Genomic DNA, 18,771 nt, shown 5'->3' on the forward strand with positions numbered 1-18,771 from the left:
CAATCAGACGCCGGGATAGGCTGCTGTCTACCGGAAGAGGCGGGACTTAGAGGGCGTCACGCCGAGCTGCGGAAGTAGCCGACGCTCTCATTGGCTGCGAGCGCTGTGTCTGTGGGAGCGGGCGTTTCGGAGGAGACCGGAAGTGGAGGCCCTGAGAGGTAGGGTCCGGAAGTGGCTGCCGCCTTCTGTTTTCCTTTGCTTTCTCATTTAATTTTTTTGAGTTTCTTGGTAATGTACCCATTGAACTCCGCAGGGCGTGGACTTCTCTTCGGATGCCCCTCAGCGTGTGAGCCCCGTGGGCTCCTGGGCTTGTCGGGGCTCGCTGGCCGCCTCCGCAGGGTGTGCACCTGTTGGGCTGTTGCCCTTGGGATTATTGGGGACAGCGGGCGCTTTTGTGAGGCGCCGGGCGCGTTGGGGGATCAGCATGGCCCTTGAATCCCTGCGTGTTGGGTCGTACGGCTCCGGCCCCCTTCCTTGTTTTCAGTCGCCAGCTCTTTGCAAACCACACAGTGAAGTCAGGGTTTGGAACCCGCTAGGCCTCTGGGGCCAGGAAAGAACTCTTTGCTGTTTCCTGAGAATCTAGCTTTAAAGTCAGGCGTAGTGTTCTGTAGCTTCCTCTAATCGTGAGCTTCTTCCAGGCCTCCCACGTGGGTGCAGGGGCCCAAGGCTTTGGGCCATAGCAGAGAGCTGGCTCGGAAGTGGAGCAGCTGGGACTTGAACCGGCGTGCAAGTGGGGTGCCCGCGCTACAGGCAGAGCTTGGCTTAGCCTGCTCTGCCACAGTGCTGGCCCGTATTGCTTTGCTAAGTCACGCAGTGAAGTTCCTGTAAGGCATTGACTTAGCGCCCTAGGAGTTCTGCGGATTGGGAGACTCCTGAATATGTGTGTTCCTGCTGTTAGCGACAGTTACGTGCTGCTGCGCTCAAAGGCGGTGCTCTGTGTCCCTGACGTGAGTTTTGAATCTGCTACAGTGAACTCTCCAGAGCTCATGAAACAGACAACCTAGCCAGTGTTCACCGGGCGCCCGCGCTGTCCTGGGTTTGTTAGGTGGTAGGGGAACCAGGATGGTCTGTCCCTTGGCGGAATGCAGGAGGCCGGGTGTGGTCACTGCAGTGTGGTCCTACCTAGCCAGTGTTCACCGGGCGCCCGCGTTGTCCTGGGTTTGCTAGGTGGTAGGGAACAAGGATGGTCTGTCCCTTGGTGGAATGCAGGAGGCCGGGTGTGGTCACTGCAGTGTGGTCCTACCTAGCCAGTGTTCACCGGGCACCCGCGTTGTCCTGGGTTAGGTGGTGGTAGGGGAACCAGGATGGTCTGTGCCTTGGCGGAATGCAGGAGGCCGGGTGTGGTCACTGCAGTGTGGTCCTACCCAGCCTGTGTTCACCGGGCACCCGCGTTGTCCTGGGTTAGGTGGTGGTAGGGGAACCAGGATGGTCTGTGCCTTGGCGGAATGCAGGAGGCCGGGTGTGGTCACTGCAGTGTGGTCCTACCCAGCCTGTGTTCACCGGGCGCCCGCGTTGTCCTGGGTTAGGTGGTGGAGAAGAAGGATGGTGTGTCCCTTGGCGGAATGCAGGAGGCCGGGTGTGGTTCACTGCAGTGTGGTCCCTCTCAGGCTGCCTGTGAAGAGCCTTCCAGTCACAATCGCTGTTTTACATTGATGAATGGTGGTTAACTAGAGGCCGTGGGTTCTGATTTACCTCTGCTTGAGAATCCTAGAGAACAACATGCCCCAGTTATTTTTAAGTTAGCATGGAGGAACACAGGTGAATGTAACCTGTTACGTGTCATGCTTACTCTGTTCATGTGAGACTACAGACACAGCTAATCTGACATCCGGTGAGATCTTTGGGGAGGTAGTGACTGAGCCGCGTATTAATTAAGCGCGTAAATCCCCACTTTTTTTTTTTTTCCCAAAGGCAATAAACTAGATTAAATACTTAAGTCACTCTTTCAAGTCTGTTTTGTTTTCCTGGTGTCTCCTCTGTGGATTTGCATTTCAAATCTTGTTTGATTATTTTCTTACTAACACTAGACATTCCTTTGGCCCCAAATTACTGCCTTTTCTGCATCAGGAAGAGTATTATCAACTCTGGTTCCATATGGGATTTTTAGAAGTGTAGATTAAAAGTTGTGCATTTTCTTTAAAGATTTATTTATTTATTTGAAAAAATTAGAGAGAGAGAGTCTTTCATCCACTGGGTCACTCCCCAGTTGGCTGCAACAGCTGGAGCTTTGCCCATCCGAAGCCAGCAGTTTCTTCCGGTCTCCCACAGAGGTACAGGGGCCCAAAGACTTGGGCCATCTTTTACTGATTTCCCAGGCCATAGCGGAGAGTTGGATTGAAAGTGCGGCAGCTGGGTCTCCAACCAGCACCCATATGGGATGCGGGCAGTGCAGGCGGCAGCTTAACCCACGACGCCACAGCGCCAGCCCCATAAGTTGTACATTTTTGTATTGTGTGGAGAGAGTGCACGGGCGTCCTCAGCGTGGTGAGGATTCAGTTAACAGAAATGCATCATCTAGTCAGATATGGCATACAGTAACCACTCAGTAAATGCTGGCTGTTACTGTGTGCCATGACCCTCTCCACTAAATTAGAAGCTCCCTGAGGGGAGGGATCCTGTGCAAGAGTGAGTGACTTTCTTTTGAGCTGCTTTGTTACTGCTTTCATGCCTCCAGACGAGGTTTTTCTCGTTTCGCTTTACGCTTTGGTGCAGTGTTAATGTTGTGTCCATTCTGTGACGCAGGTGCTGAAAGACCATGGTTTTGCTTAAGTCGCTGTTTCTTCTGATCCTCAGGGAGCCTCCAGCCTGGGCCTGAGGTTCTTGGTGTTCTAGCGCTTGTGCGTTTTCCTCCTTTTTATTGTCTTAGCCAGTGGCTCTTGGAGTGAGACCTACAGTAGTCTCCTTTGCCTTGCGTGTAATTTTTCCACCTTAACGAAGTGCTTCTCTTAACCATTCTGTATTTTTAATGTCCATTTATTTACCTTTCCATGCAACAAAACCCTTCTAAAGAGTTCTTGCTGTCCTATTTTCTCATTCTGTGTTCTTCCTCGAGCCAGCTCTAACACGGCTGTTGCTTCCACACTGTCCTACACTTCCCTGTTAATGTCATCAGCGGCATCTGGGTGTTGATTATTCTCGCTCTTCATTATATTTGGTTATCAGCAGCCTTTGGCACTCCCGATCACTCCTTTCTCCGTGATCTCTCTTGGTTTTCCTTTTCCAGTGTTGATGGTTCCTCCTCCGTCTCCTTCGCCTGATCCTTCTATTCTTCAATCATTTGTTGTGGAAGTGTTCCAGGGCTCAATACTTGGTCCTTTTTCTCTCGATACCTCCTTTTGATGATATCTTCAGTCTTATGACTTTACATATTTTTTGAATATCAAAGAATTTCACATTTGTATTCCTAGTCCCCTCTCTGAACGCCAGATTCACATAGCCAGTCATAGCTGTGCATTTCAATTTGTGAATTTAAAAGACATCTCAAGCTTCCCAAACTGAATTCCATTTCCCCAAAACAAGAGTATAGTTGATAGTAATATATCAGTGATTGTTTCCTACCTTTGGTAAAGATACTGTGGTTCTCTGAGATGTTAGTATTGGAAGAAACTGGGTGAGGGACAGTACAGGAACATTCTGTTTTATCTTTGCAACTTTTTTGTAAAATCAAAATGATTCCAAAGTAAAAAAAAATTAAAATGGAATGTAACATTACTTCTCTGCTTAAAATCCTCTCATGGCTCCTCATTTGATTCTTAGGAAAAGTCAGTGTCCTCTCTTTGACGTGCAAGTCTCTACATGGTCTGGCTCCTGTGACCTGTCTGCATTTCCATATGTCATTCAGTTTATTACCTCCAAGCCTTGGGTCATGCAGACTCCTCTGCCTGGAAAGGGCCTTCCTTGTTTGTCATCTTCTAGTCCTAAGCTGTTTCCCTTCTACCTCTCCCTTTCTCCTTTAAGATTCCTATCAGGTATAACTCAAGGAGGCCTGCCCTAGCATGTCAGGCTGCCATTAGCCCCACTTTCCAGCGCAGTTCCCACTGTGCCTGTGTATTACACAAGGTTGTATTGTCATTCTGTTTGGAGGAACAGGCATGCTGGTGCAGTGAGTTAAGCTGCCACTTGGGATATCCGTATCCCATATCATAACACAGCCTCTGTTTCCAGGCAAGCTCCCCGCTGATGCACCCTGGCAGGCAGCACATGGTGGCTCAAGCACTTGGGCCCCTGCCACCCATGCGGGACTCAGATGCTTGACTTTAGCCTGGTCCAGTCCTTACTGTTGTGGGCATTTGGGGAGTGAGCCAGCAGATGGAAGATCTTTGAGACATGAAAAAAAAAAAAAAATTCCTTTCGCGTGTTTCTCACTAGAGAACTGGGAATTTGTGATACTCTTTTAGGATATCAGAGTTTGGTACATAGAAAGTAGTCAGTGACTGTTTTAATGCGTTAGTGGCATGACTAAACAGTCTCCTAAAGCAGTAGAGTTCTGATTTCAGGCTGGATTTTCAGAGTATAAAATCAATGTTTTATTTGCTAGAAAAAGGTGGCTGTCTTTAAACTAATAGAAATATTTCTTTTGTACAAGTAGTATGTAGTTAATGCATTTTATAGCTTTGTATCATTTGCTTCTTGTCATTTGTAAACTTATCAGCAGTGATTAGAAAGTGAGTTGTAGTTTTTTGTTTTTCTAAGACTGAAGTCATTGATCCTGAGGACTACTGCATAGTGAGAAAATTTATAATGTTAGTGAGTTCTTTTGGGGAGAATGCTGTAAAGACTTGTATTGCCCCCATGAAAAAATTTGTATTAGAATTCTAAATTGTTCATAAGGCCTTGCTGTTCTGCCAAATGTTCTTATTCCCAGTTGCTTCTAATAAACCTTTGCTTATGTACTGCATAATCCCGGGGTGTTTACAAGGTAATGCAACATTTTTCCCCAATAATCTTAAATTTGTTCATAGGATATTGAATGAAGACTAGTTTGTTAGCGTGATTTCTGACACTTGGCACTATTTTTGTTTTTAAAACACGGTTTAATCCTAGGTAATGTGTTAGATTTCCCTTTCTGATTGGCATGAATTCAGACTGATTTCTGACCATAATCTTCAGCGTATAAACCAGTCTATTGAATCTTAACCTAGCTGTTTGGACTAACAAATAGATTAACTATAAATTCTGAGAAGGTCTCAGTATTAATGATGAGGTTGATAATGATGATTAGGTCGGAGATTAAGTTAAGTAATTAAAAACAAATATTTCTTGGAGGCCACTTCATCCTGGCTCTGTGCATAGTTTCCTGAGCTTTCCTAACCCAACAACAGTGACTGAAATGTTGAGGTGAACATAGTTCCATCTGGTCTTGCCATTAGGTTACTGGTAATTTTATTTGAGCAGTGAATGAACATTTTATTGGATAAAGAAGGTATTTGCTCAGTTGGAACAGAAACAAGAAATAAGATGCAACTATTGTTGAAGAAGCTTGTCAAAATCCTGACACTATGGATATTGACATAAGGAGACAAGCCAGTATTTGCCACAGGATTTAGAAGTTGCCAAGTTCCTGTTTAAGAAATATGACCTTTTCATTCAACACGGTTCAGTCTGTATATAAGGAACCTGTCTGAATGAGCAGCTGTTCAGAGAAAAGAGAGTCACATCTGTCCAAACTGCAGAGCACGTACAAAGTGAAAATTTAAAAGTTCATGGTGTTTCTTTGCTAATTTGTAGGTGGACATTTTTATAGTGTGTGCTCATATGCTAATGGAGTACCATTTATGGATTTAGCTTGTCTTTGTTAGAAATGATAGCAAGTTGTTAATTATTACTCTTAAGTTATTGGTGTTATGATGCTCATATATGAGTTTAATTTAAAAATAATTTGCCTTAATATTGTGTTTATGAACCCAGCTCCTCATTTTTAACATTGATCCACAGAGAAAACCGACTGAAGTCCTGACTTAGAAAGTGCTCTCAGGAACTTCCCAAACCACAGCAGAGCAAGTTTCTGAAGTTCAGGTGTGATGAGATGTGTCCCGGCTCTCATTATCTGCCTTCTGTGTCCCAGCAGCATCTGTGGAAGAGAAGGGGATGGCTTTGGTTGAGGTCGTGGATAACCACTGGTAACCCCCGTGTGATTATCACTGTGACTTAGCAAAGAGCGTGTTGATAGAAAACAGAGAAATCTTTGCAGCTTTCATTGGTAGTCTTTGGAACCACACAAGCAATCTTACGTGTTTCCTAAGCTTGTAGGAGGCTAGACATAATATTCTTTGACTGGCAGTCCTAAGAATGTCTAGAAGAACCTGAAACGTGGGTGTCAGGACTTGTCCCCTCTTGGCTTCTGTTTTCTGATGGTAGAGATAGATGTCTGTTTTTTGGTAATCTGATCTCCTACCCACATCATGGTGTTATGCATTATTGTGAAGAATTGATGGAAAGTACAATGGAAGACATATATTCTGTCAAAAGTTCGCATGTTTCCATAAATTCCTTGATAAGCAAGAGAAGACAGATCTTATATGATTATAAAAGGTGCTTAACTTACTCTTTTCTGTTATAGTAGTTAAAGATAAAAGAGAAAAATGCAGTTTTTTAAAAAAATATTTATTTATTTATTTGAAAGGTAGAGTCAGAGAGAGAGATAGGTTGATTTCCCATTCCTCTCTACAAATTACCGCATGGCTAGAGCTGGGCTAATCCGAAGCCAAGAGCTAGGAGCTTCTTCTGGTTCTCCAGCATTGGTGAAGGGGCCCAGGCATTCGTGCCATCTTCTGCTGCTTTCCCAGGTGCACTAGCAGGGAGCTGGATTGAAATTGGATCAGCCTGCACTTGAACCAGTGCCGATATGGGATGCCAGCACCATGGGCAGTGGCTTTACCCACTAAGTCACATTGCTGGCCCCAAACTGCAGTTTTGAAATGCACATTGACTAAATCCCTCTTTTAGAGGGTATTTGTGTATATGCTGAAGAAATATGTTGAATTTTGAGGAGAAAACATTAGATTTATTAATTGGTGACTTTAAAAAACTTGGAAAACACTTTCTACCATGTAACCAAGACTTAAAACAGTTGTTTTGAACAGATGTGTAAATAATAACGCTTTCCCTTCTAGAATCCTTAGGACCATTACACAAATATTCATCAGTTGTCTTTGTGAATCACCTGTTACTAGTTACTCATTCTGTACCCATAACAAAGTTGTCAGTATTTTCAAAATGTCATGTGTTTTAGATTTGATGATACTGGAAACATGAAACTGAAAACGTCAAACTTCCAGTTTGAATATCATGAGTTTAATATACTATTTCCCAAAATGTAGTACTCATACTCCTGGCAGAATGTATACGTTATTTACTTGGTAACATTTTTGCATGTAATGAGATAATTGAAATTAGGAGACTTGAAGGATTTGCAGAGATCCACACAACCACTAGATAACAGCAATGGTTCTTGCTGAAATTTGTCCGATTCAAAGGCTGAACAAGGTGGCTTTAAAAAAAAGTGGCTCTCTCAGCCTTACAACCAAACATCCCTGTGGTCTGCCGCAAGCGGGATCAGGTCTGAGGTGTTACCTCTCAGTGCTGCTTCCTGGTGTGCTCATTTTGTTCTCAGCAGCTCCAGGCTTACAGCATCAGGACATCAAATCTTGTAGAGAAGTTTATATCCTCTCCTCTACAAGTAGAAGAAGTATGAGGTCTTGGAATTGAGCCTCCCTGTCTCATCTCTGAATCGGTCACTGGTACTTAGCAAGTAACATTGGCTTACCCTGGGTCCGTGCCTCCACCTTCAGACCCGGAGCCAGAGTCAGCCTGCCCAAAACCTTGGGTTGAGAATAGTAGAGGTGGGAGGCATTCAAGGTTCTCTTGATACAACAAGGGGAGTCTGTGTGGGGTGGCAAAATAAAATTCTCTCTGAATGTTGGATGAATGAAGATACTTTTAATAGCAGCATTCTTTTTTTTTTTTTTTTTTCCCAAAAAATGTTTATCTACTCGAAAGTAGGCGGGGGCAGGGAGAACAAGAGAGAGGGATCTTTCGACCAGTGGTTCACTCTGGAAATGCTGGCAATAGCCAGGGCTGGTCTGTGGTGAAGCCGGGAGCCCACAATTCCATCCAGTTCTCCCAGATGGGTGGTAGAGGTCCAAGTACTTGACCCGATATCCGCCGCTTCCCAGGATGCATAAGTAGGAAGCTGGGTCAGAAGTAGAATAACGGGGACGGGATCTGACACTCTGATGGCATGCGGGCATCCCAAGTCACAGCTGATCTTGCAGCACTACTGTGTCTGCCCGAATGTCTAACCTGAAATACCGTGGGATGTGAGTCACGGCTTTGATGGCATTGCTCTCCAGTGCTGAGAGAGATAGCTAACAGTGCTGAATCCTGCAGTTGGGAGCATTCAAATTAATACAGATGAAATTAATTAGGCCATTTAAGTTACTGCTTGTTACTGTTTGAATAAGATGTGGGGGACCAGTGCTGTGGCGTAGCAGGTTAAGCCACTGCCTGCAGTGCTCCCATCCCATATTGGTGCCGTTCGAGTCCTGGCTGCTCCACTTCTGATCCAGCTCTCTGCTATGGCCTGGGAAAGCAGTAGAAGATGGCCCAAGTCCTTGGGCCCCTGCACCTGCATGGGAGACCTGGAAGAAGCTCCTGGCTCCTGGCTTCGGATCGGCGTAGCTCCAGCCGTTGCAGACATCTGTGGAGTGAACCAGCGGGTGGAAGACCTCTTTCCTCTCTCTCCTCTCTCTCTCTCTCTCTCTCTTCCTCTCCTTTCTCTGTGTAACTCTTTCAAATAAATAAATAAATAAATATTAAAAAAGAACAAGACATGACAGCTGAACTCACGTGGATGTTCACAAGCTTGAATTCCACAGTCTCTGTCAATGTGCCATTCTCCAGCCTCACCAGGTGGTACCCGCCTGATCTTGTACTGTGAACCACAGTAACCCTCATGCGTAGGAGCTCGTTTCAGGCATGTAGTTGCAGCACTGAAGAGCTAATACACGACTACTTACTGTTAGACTGCTGAGCTCAAACATCCCAAATGGCATGGTTCTCATGGTATGCCACAGGATGAGAAATCTTGGAAAATATCAGCACTTCTATTACTGCTTGTTTCTTTACTATGGGTGCTACATGTAATAACAATATACAAACTAAGTAGCTTAAATACTGTAATATTAATATACTATGTGTTGGCTTTAACAGATGTTTATTTGAAAGAGAGGCAGAGAGAGACAGACACTCAGATAGCGGTCCTCCATCTACTGCTGGTAAACTGCTCACACGCCTGCAACAGCTAGGGCAGGCCAAAGGTAGGAGCCAGGAACTCAGTCTGGCTCTACCAGGTCGGGGACAGGGACCCAGTTATTACCTACTGATTCCAAATGTGTCTTAGCAGTAAGCTAAAAGCAGGCGTGGAGCCAGGCTCTCAAACCCAGGCACTCTGGTATGGGATTTGGGCATCCCAAGTGGCGTGTTCACCTACTACACCAAACGCCCACGTCTTGGCTTTCTGAACAGGTTATTTATACAGTGCTGATAAATATTGTAATAATTTCAGCTTTTTTATTGTTCTTAAGTTCAGTTTAAAATATTTTTAAGAGCATTTGTGCTGGTGTTCCTGGTATAATACTTATTTGAAGTTTCAAAGAAGTCAATTCTTTAGATATATTCCCTTCATTTTGAAGCTTTAAATTATATATTTAAGATTAGACTCCTAATAGATGTCTTTTCTCCATCTTTTTACAAGTATGCCTCTAATGAGTATCATCAGCCTGATGCTCAGTAACATTTGCTGGAAATCACTTTATTTTGACAAATACGTGCTATGGTTTGGAGGTCAGTTTGGGTGTCCTCTAGAGGCCTGTGTGTTAAAGGCTTGGTCCCCAAAGTCTTATGATAATGGCACTGAAAGAGTGGCAAGTGTCCAGTTACACTGTTGGGAGGTGGGCTTTTGGGAAGTGATTGGGTTGGATAAGGTTGCTGGTGTGGAGCCCCAGGATCTAATCCTGGTGGCTTCATAAGGAGTGACCTAGACACAGGTGTTCTCTCTTGCCATGTGATTCTCTGAGCCACCATGGCATTGTGCCAGCAGAAGAGCCTTAACCAGAGACCTACCCAGTGAGTCCTGCTGTTTCTTGGACTCTGAACATGCCAAACCGTGAGCCAAAAATAAACTTTTTCTCTGTATAGAGTCTGTTTTCTGAGATATTTTGTTGTAGTAACAGACAGCTGACAAATGCATTATGGACAATTTAAACATACAAGCATAGGGACTCTAATGGCTTCTCATGCACTGATCATATAGCATCATTGGTATCATCCCATGGTGCATTTCATTTCGTTTCTATTCTCCTCACCCTTTGCTCTTCTTTTCTAAATTACTTTCAAAGAAATCCCAGGAATCATAGCATTAAAAAATGTACATAATTTACTATATATATATATAATTAAAATGGACACTTCATAGAACATAGCCACTATTCTTTTAAAATATCAGATTTAACAGTAATTCTGTAATGTTACCAAATACCTTAATTTGACTTGGGCTTTCTCAAGTTACTTTAAAAAGTTTAAGTTTTTTGGTTGAATAATGATTTAAGTTTGCTGTTGTTTTAAGTATCTTTTAACATGTATATTTTTCCCAATACCTTTATTTATTTATTTATTTGACAGGTAGACCTATAAACAGTGAGAGAGAGAGAGAGAGAGAGAGAGAGAGAAAGGTCTTCCTTCCATTGGTTCACTCCCCAAATGGCTGCTACGGCCAGCGCTGCGCCAAACCGAAGCCAGGAGCCAGGTGCTTCTTCCTAGTCTCCCATGTGGGTACAGGGGCCCATGCACTTGGGCCATCCTCCACTGCCCTCCCGGGCCACAGCAGAGAGCTGGACTGGAAGAGGAGCATCCTGGACCAGAACCCAGCTCCCATATGGAGGTGGAGGATTAACCTCCGCAGGTGGAGGATTAACCAAGTGAGCCATGGCGCCAGCCCCCCAATAACTTTTTAAAGATTTGTTTTAAAGGCATAGTAGAAGAGGGTTGGGGAGCATGGGCAGACAGAGAGAGAGATCTTTCGGGTTCTACATTTCCCAAATGGCCACCATGGCCAGGGCTGGGACAGGCCATAGCCAGGAGCCAAGCCCTTTATCTGAGTTTCCCACATGTGTGGCAGTGGCCCAAGGACTTCAGCCATCTTGTATTGATTTCCACATGCATTTGCAGGGAGCTGGGTCAGAGGTGGAGCAGCTGGGACTTGACCCTGGGTCCATAAGGGATGCCAGCATCCCAGGTGGCAGCTTAACCTGCTGAATTACAGTGCCAGCCCTGACCCAATACTTTGTCCATTGAAACTCCTTTGTTGAAGAGACTAAGATGGTTGCCCGCTGGAGTTCTCTCTGTCTAGATTTTGCTGGTTGTATCTCTTTAGTAGCATGGAACGTGTTCCTCTATCTTTTGTGTTCCTGGAGATTAGTAGTTAGATTCAGAGATTTGATCAGAATCATGTTGATTTTCTGTTAGCATGAATTTATCATAGCTGGTAGTTCAGGGAGAATTTGTGGGTGTTGCCAAGGGAACATATTTATGCCAGTGTGTTATGAGTTCTTTTCTATTTGAATCCCAAAACAGTAAGTTTAGTTTTAAGATAGGATTTATATCAGAAAAGTCAGAGTGTGAGGAAAGGGGAGGATAATAAAATAAATATAAAAATCAATTGACATATTTACTGTATATACATCTGTAGTTATTCTAGTAACTTACCTCTAATTTTTAAAAAAATTATTTATAAGTCAGAATTAGAGACAGAGAGGAGAGAGAGAGAGAAACAGAGAGGGGGCTGGTGGGGGGAGGGGATCCTTCATTTGCTTCTCTGTTGGTTCACTCCCCAAATGGCTGGAACAGCTGGGGCTGGAACAGGCCGAAGCCAGGATCCAGGTGCTTCCTCTAGTTCTTCTGTGTGGATGCAGAGGCCCAAGCATTTGAGCCATCCTGCACTGCTTTCCCAGGCACATCAGGGAGCTGGTTCAGAAGTGGAACAGCTGGGACTCGACTTGGTACCCACGTGAGTTGCCAGCTCTGCAGACAGCAGCTTAACCCACTGCGCCACAGCCCTGGCCCCCACCTCTTTCATTTTAAAACAAGAGACATAAGGAGTTCCTCAAAGAAATATTTTTTGGGGGATTTGATGAGTAGCACAAGAAGGATTGAGCTGTATACTTTTAAATTTAAAATTGTTAGAATAATATAAAATAAAGTAGGTATAATGGTAAGGGTATAATAATCTTGATAAGGAACTTTGCCTGAATTATTTGAAGTTCCCACATGAGAAATTCAGAGTTATTTATCATCTCACTATGTAGATCTGGGTAAGGCTTTGTTATAACTTGTTTATAGGTTAAGGGAAGACAATTTAATAGCAGAAATGAAGAAAACTTATTGGTAGGAGTTAACAGTAGTTGTGATGTCTTGATCGTCATCAGATGAGAACAGAAGGAACACTGAGAACGTGAGGTCCGATATGAAATTCAGAGACCACCCAGGGTTGAGTCTTTCCTTGGTGTTTGTGTATCAGATACTTCTAAACTTGAGTACACTTCTGCTCTTAAGTAACCCGGCTGAATTTCGATTTTCTCATTTTTAGATGTGTGACTGTGAAGATTAAAGCAGTATATGGCAAGTTCCTAGCACAGTTCATGACATGTTTATTCCATTCCCTCATTGACACACACATGGCTTGAGTTCTTAGGTGAAATTAACGATTTAGTAAGACCCTCTTTGTGTAAATGTTGTGATTAGCTATATATTAGCCATATTTGAACCTTAATTTAATTTTTGCTGTTCGTATATTTTCATTCTCAAATTTCGCTCTCCCTTTCTCCTTCATCCTTTCCCTCTCTCCCTGTCTTTCCCTCTTTCTCTCCTGTGTCCTGTGTCAGAGAATTCCCTTGATACTGAATCGGACATACCTGAACTATTGTGATTGTCATGTCTTGGGATGTTCTTACTTGGCTGAATCTCACTGGGCAATAGCTACTTTGCTATTAGACCTATATAGACCTCAAATACAAATGGAGTTTAGCAAAAATCCAAGCATCTTCTTATAACAGAAGTCTTATACAATTGGTCATGATCATCATTTGTCCTGAGCAAGGGAGGTGTCATACTAAAATACACACAAAAAAAACTTAGTACAACTTGTTTTAGAAAATTTTATGATTTATTTTGTGGTATGTCCTTGTTTCCTTTGGAGCTAGGGCCCTTGGTAAAATGAGAAGCATGCACTTGAATCGGCATTTGTCTGAATATTTTGTGTTTCTTACGTTTTGTGTACCTTTGTGTATCACTATATCAAAATGATATAGTCATATAGGCAAAATTGAATTTAATAATATGCATTTTATATTTTTTTATTAAAGGTAACTTTCTAGGCATTAGAATTTCATTGTTGCTTTTAGTGGATCTGATAGTGTATTCTTGGTGTTAAATTTTCTGAACATTAGATTCCTCATATAAGCATTCTTTTTCATCTCTTGTTTTTGTTTATTTTGGTTCTGCAATTTTTTTACATTGGAAAATATAGCAATTTTCATTTGTCACCTATTATGTACTTGATATACTTCTTATTATTTTGTAAATACTTTAACTCCCACAGAGCAAAACTTTGTATTGCTTTGAATATATCTATTTTAGCTATGATTTTTGTAAAATTTTCTTATATTTCCCTAAGTGGATTCAAAGTTTCTGGAAGGAATGCTTCATTTTTTTTTTAAATTTCTAGAGTTTTCTTTATTGAGCACAAAGTTTCTATCCACTGCTTCCTTAATGTCTGATGGACAGGTAGATGGAGTGGAATTTTTGCAACTGGTTTCTTGCACATTGATGTCAAGTCATTATTTCAAACTAATGAGCCTTTTAAATTAAATATTTGAAAAGTGAATTTTGCCTTGCAAAATTAAACTTCTCTTATACAAAGTGACTTTATTAGGTATGAAAAATTTCATTAACTCTTTTGTGAGAGTGATTAAAAATAATCATTTTTTTTATGAAGCTTACACATTTTCCAACTTCTTCCTAATGACAAAGGCAGTCTTGATGCTTGTGTGGTTTGAAGCTTGTCGGCAAATTCTGTGTGGTTTGTGTGCATGGTCATGGCTAATCCAGTGGTATTTTAGAACGCTTAAAGAAGTTGGTAGTCTTCTTTGGATTCAGTTTGGCATGTGTGTGCTCATGTACTGTTGCTAACTCCTACTCTCACCTGAATTAGATGAAATTGCCATTTGTGTAGGTTAAAAATCAGTTTCATATGATACCTAAGTATTTTTGGATGGTTGAACTTAGATACGTTCAACAATTGAGGATACATTAAACTTTTTTTCTTCCAGATTAACTCTCATTTCTCTAGTACCACAACCTTATCATTCATTCCGTTGTTTGCCATTAAGAAACAGATAGATGTACATTGGTAAGAAAATGGGGGTTTGTGAGCGGGAAGAAACTAGTTCAGTTTTGTTCCTTTTCCTGGTAAGCGCTTTTAGTTGCGTTTTGCTGTTTAGCATCGCAGTTGGCAAGAGGGATCCTCTCTGTGAGCTTCATGGGTGGTGTTTCCTGGGAGCACTCTCCCTCCTCTGGAATTAAAAGGAGAGGTGTCAACAATCCCCAGGCTCAAGGCACCAGAATTACCCAGTTCTCATTGATAAAAGACTGTGTATCCTTGAGGAATGTTGTCATCTCTTCTCTATAGGTCTGTTAAGTGTCATTCTCACGTGAAGCTGCAGTTAGAACTGAAGTGTTGCTGTGCCAGTCTAGAAAGTTTCCAGAATGACAAATGTTGTCACTTCCTTTCTGCCAAGCTTGTTTGTAAGTGAGAGTAGCCGTTTGATGAAAATGAAAGAAGTGATTCTTTTTAAAGTTTGGGTCCAATTTTAAGGACATTTTGGATCCGAGTGTTAGATTCTGTGTGGGGAATTTATTCAGGCCTTAGATCACTTTATTGCTTTTTAGTACCCACCTTCCAGGATAAGAGAAAAGGAAGGAAGTGAAATTTAGATGACTCACTGAAACAAATGATCATTGATGGTGTTTGTAAAAGATACGTAGAGGAAACAAGCAATAACAGGATATTCGGAATAGCAGCTGGCATTCCACCGTCATGAGAGGAAATGGAGACTAGACTGTGAGTGTGGCACAGATGTCATGTTTTTTACACTTGTTTCATGGTTCAAATGCTTTATTTTAGAAGCATCAAATTAATTCATTATTTTCCGTGAACATCAGCTGTACATTATGAGTTTTTGGGCAAGATTATGTTAACAGTCCTAACTGTTTTACTACTACCCTACAGTGGCTGACATTCCTGATTTGCCTGTTATTGAGAGATTTCTTAGGATGTGGTGCTTTGTTTTAAAACCAGAAAAATCCCAGCTAAACCTGGATAGCTGGTTACCTTAACTTTCATTTTCAGAGTTATTAGAATGTGATTAATTGTGATACAATTAGACTGCTACTTAATAATTTATACACTCTTTACTCTTAAAGTTTAGGATATTCCCAATTGAAAATACTACTCCAGGAAAGCATTTTTCTATAGAAGGGGTACTTGACATTTTTGTTTTAATTGCTTTGGAAATCTAAAGGTAAATTGATTTTGTGATTTTTTTATATTTTTGGTAGAACACTCTTAATTTACTCTTTGGTAACACCAACTGGAATATTACTAGACATGCAATAAATAATGAAAATATTAGGATTGAATTATGAATTTAAAGTGTCCTCATTGTGGGAATTCTGTTGAAAGATAAACATGAATGGTCAGTGCTTTTGAAACATACTAAGTACATAGATAATCTTTTCCTTTGCGCTTAATTTTATTGAATTATCCTGTTACTTGCTTTCCAAAAGTAAATAACCTCATGGTCATTACAGAAACCCTCTTTAAAAAAAAATAATTCTATACATTCCTGTATTTGAATCTTGTAATGTGATAGGACATTTAAAAAAAAAAAAAACTATGAGAGTACTTTAGGTTTAAAATTTACATTTTCTTTCTTTCCCGCCTTATTTTAAACAATAAAGTCAGATAAAATAATGTGACCAGGAATCTAATTGCAGACTATTAACAGCATGTGCTGTGTGCTAATCTTTACTCTGAACTCACTTTAGGTTTCTGCCTGCTTTTCTCAACAAGGGGGCACTTGAGTTAATTGCTTCATTAGAAACATGCATTTAGCCCTGTCTGAGCTGTAAGTACAACTCCCTGGCTGAGCTGCAGAGGCTGAACACCTGCAGCCCAACAGCTTGACAAGAAGCCATGACTTACTACAAGGGAAAAGAAGCAAAGCTCAAGTTCAGAATGGTGTTACAATGATAACAGTGTTGGGACGGACTTGAGCTGACCTAAGAGAGTTGGCTTCTGCATTTCTCCATATCAGCATCCAAAAGAGCATACAAAATTCTTTGTAAACTAATTTAAAAAGTGTCTTGTTTATTCAGAAGCAACTGTGAATGGTATTTGTTCAGGCAGTAGATCACATCAGTTGCATACCAGCCAACAACTTATTTCTCTGCTAAGAGAGAGGCCAAGTATCAAAGACACAAAGTACTAAAGATAAGCTTCTCAATTCTCAACTGTTCTGAGCTCTCAATAAAGCCACTGATGTACAGACTGGGGTGGGACCCAACTGTTTCCACCTGCAGGCTCCTCTTAGATCCTTGGCTCAGGCTGGGAGAGGTGCTGATACCACTGTGACCTTTAGTGCCCTTAGAATACAAAACACAGGCTTTCTTACAACCCTCATCAATCCACGTCTCTAAGAGGAGTCCACCCCCTTTCTTCCAGGAGTCTTGGGGCAGAATCTGTGACTGTTTCCTTTTACAGCCTGGTGAAAGCGGAGATGGCCAGCTTACTCTAACTGCGTCTGAAAAGGAGCTCCAAGCCCTCTTTGCTTCTGTTGCTGTGGTGGTTCTCAGATACGTGCTATTTGCTGTTTAATGAGAGGGTGACCTCAGTAAGTAAAAGAATGGAGTGCTTTCAAAACTGGCTCAAATGCCATATTATCACAAAATCAGGACAAACTGGGATAGATAAAACTTCTGAGCCTACTGCGGCACAGTGTTCAGTGATGCTGGTTTTCACCTGTGAGGTGTTAGTATGTTAAATGGTTAAACATGAGTCACAGGTGGTAGTCTAAGTTTCAGATCTGAACTTAATAAAATAACAATCATTAAAATAAAGCCATATAATTTTTTGTGAGGAGTATCTAGAATTCGTCAGAAAAGTGAAAAATATTTGAAACATGAATAATTCAAAGATAATTATAAAATGAATCTGATCCGCAAATGTATTACCATTATTGATTTAGGCCCCCCCCCTTTTATTGTGAAAGAGTGAGTTACTGACAGGCATATTGAAATATTGAATTTTAATTTTAAATGAGTTTATATAATTAGAAATTTGTCACTTGTTTCAAATATGGTGAAAAAAATACAAACAAGCGAACAAGCAATGAATCCAGTTGCTGTTTTAGCATAATTCTAATTTGTATGTTGCTTTCCAAGAGTTAAACTGACAGTAACAGTAGTGTGGTTCTTAAAGCACACGTAAGAAAAAAATAAACTCTATGGGTGTTCATTTTTGTATGTTTCTATGTAAGTACAATAGAGGCAGAAATTAACATTCTACTGCCCCCTCCAAGAAATTGTGCATTTGGGGCCCATTAGAATTATGAAAACCACTGTATCTTTTTCAGTAATTGGAATAGAAAAACAGAACACATTTTCCAGTTTAAGTATTAGAGACCATGTGAATAAATGAAGTGTACAGATTAATTGACCTAAAAGTAAGTATTCACAAATAGATAAAGCATGTCAGAATTAAGCACATCTAGACAAAAATGGCCAGTGTAGGAAAAAAATGACTAAATGAGATGTTTAAAGATTATGCTTTTATTTTAGTGATTATGATGTGAAATCTACAAATTTAAAACCTTCTAAAATTTTAACATGGTTAATTTATGGGGCTATAGGTGTTTATAACATCCTATTGGAAAGAAGAACAAGTAGTTTTCTCAGTAAACTTTGGGTAGAAATTAGAATTATTGCTAATTTATCAATTGGGGGGATCTTAAATTCTTAATTTTACACTTTTTTGTTTCATTCTGGGGTTTACTCTGTGAATTTATTTTACAGTTCTAACAGTCTGTAATTAGCCATCCTTCCCTACCCCAAAATATATAGGTTTTTAACATGTATGATTTGCTTTGTGAAGAGCTAACAAAATGGATTTTTATTTTCATACTCAATTGTAAGTTGAGAAATATGTTTCAAATTGAGAAGGCACATTAAACTCATAATTTATGAATTTTGCTCACAGTAAACTTAGTATCAACAAAATGTCAATATTTTATTTTTGGAGATTAATGGATTTTATGTATAGATCATAAAAACTTGAAGCAATTTTATGCCCTTCTCCTTCAAATGAAAAAGTGAATGATATCCTTATAGTTTTTCAAAGACCATCTTGTAAGGATTCAGGCTGTGGGATTGGAGAATATAGTTCTCCCTCAGTTCCCACAGGGGGCTGGTTCCAGGACCTCCTACAAGTACCAAAATCTGAAAATCATCAAGTCCACTATATAAGATGGTGAACGAAAATAGAAATTATACGTGTTGAAGGGGTCCCGTGTAATGTTTGGATGCATGTATATGTTATGTAATGTCCAGTCAGGATGAACATACCTGTGTCTTCAAGTATTTAACATTTCTATGTGGTGG

General features: G+C 41.2%; 1 protein-coding gene across 19 annotated transcripts in view; it reads left to right on the forward strand.

Moving 5' to 3' along the window:
• Nucleotides 1-27: 27 nt before the first annotated feature.
• Nucleotides 28-18,771, forward strand: part of XRCC4 (X-ray repair cross complementing 4) — a 286,024-nt gene continuing 267,280 nt past the window's right edge. For 4 of the 19 annotated variants that reach the window (XM_070056397.2, XM_089312973.1, XM_089312987.1 and 1 more), the window contains exon 1: nucleotides 30-158. The gene's annotated coding sequence lies outside the window, so the exon portion shown is untranslated. Of the gene's footprint in view, nucleotides 948-5,934; nucleotides 6,120-11,904; nucleotides 12,065-16,837; nucleotides 17,007-18,771 lie in introns of those variants that run through there. The other 15 variants (XM_070056391.2, XM_089312986.1, XM_089312974.1 and 12 more) reach the window with 12 other exon arrangements.

The sequence above is a fragment of the Oryctolagus cuniculus genome, chromosome 14, assembly GCF_051225735.1.
Source record: "Oryctolagus cuniculus isolate XC-2025 breed Fujian yellow rabbit chromosome 14, ASM5122573v1, whole genome shotgun sequence".
NCBI lineage: Eukaryota > Metazoa > Chordata > Mammalia > Lagomorpha > Leporidae > Oryctolagus > Oryctolagus cuniculus.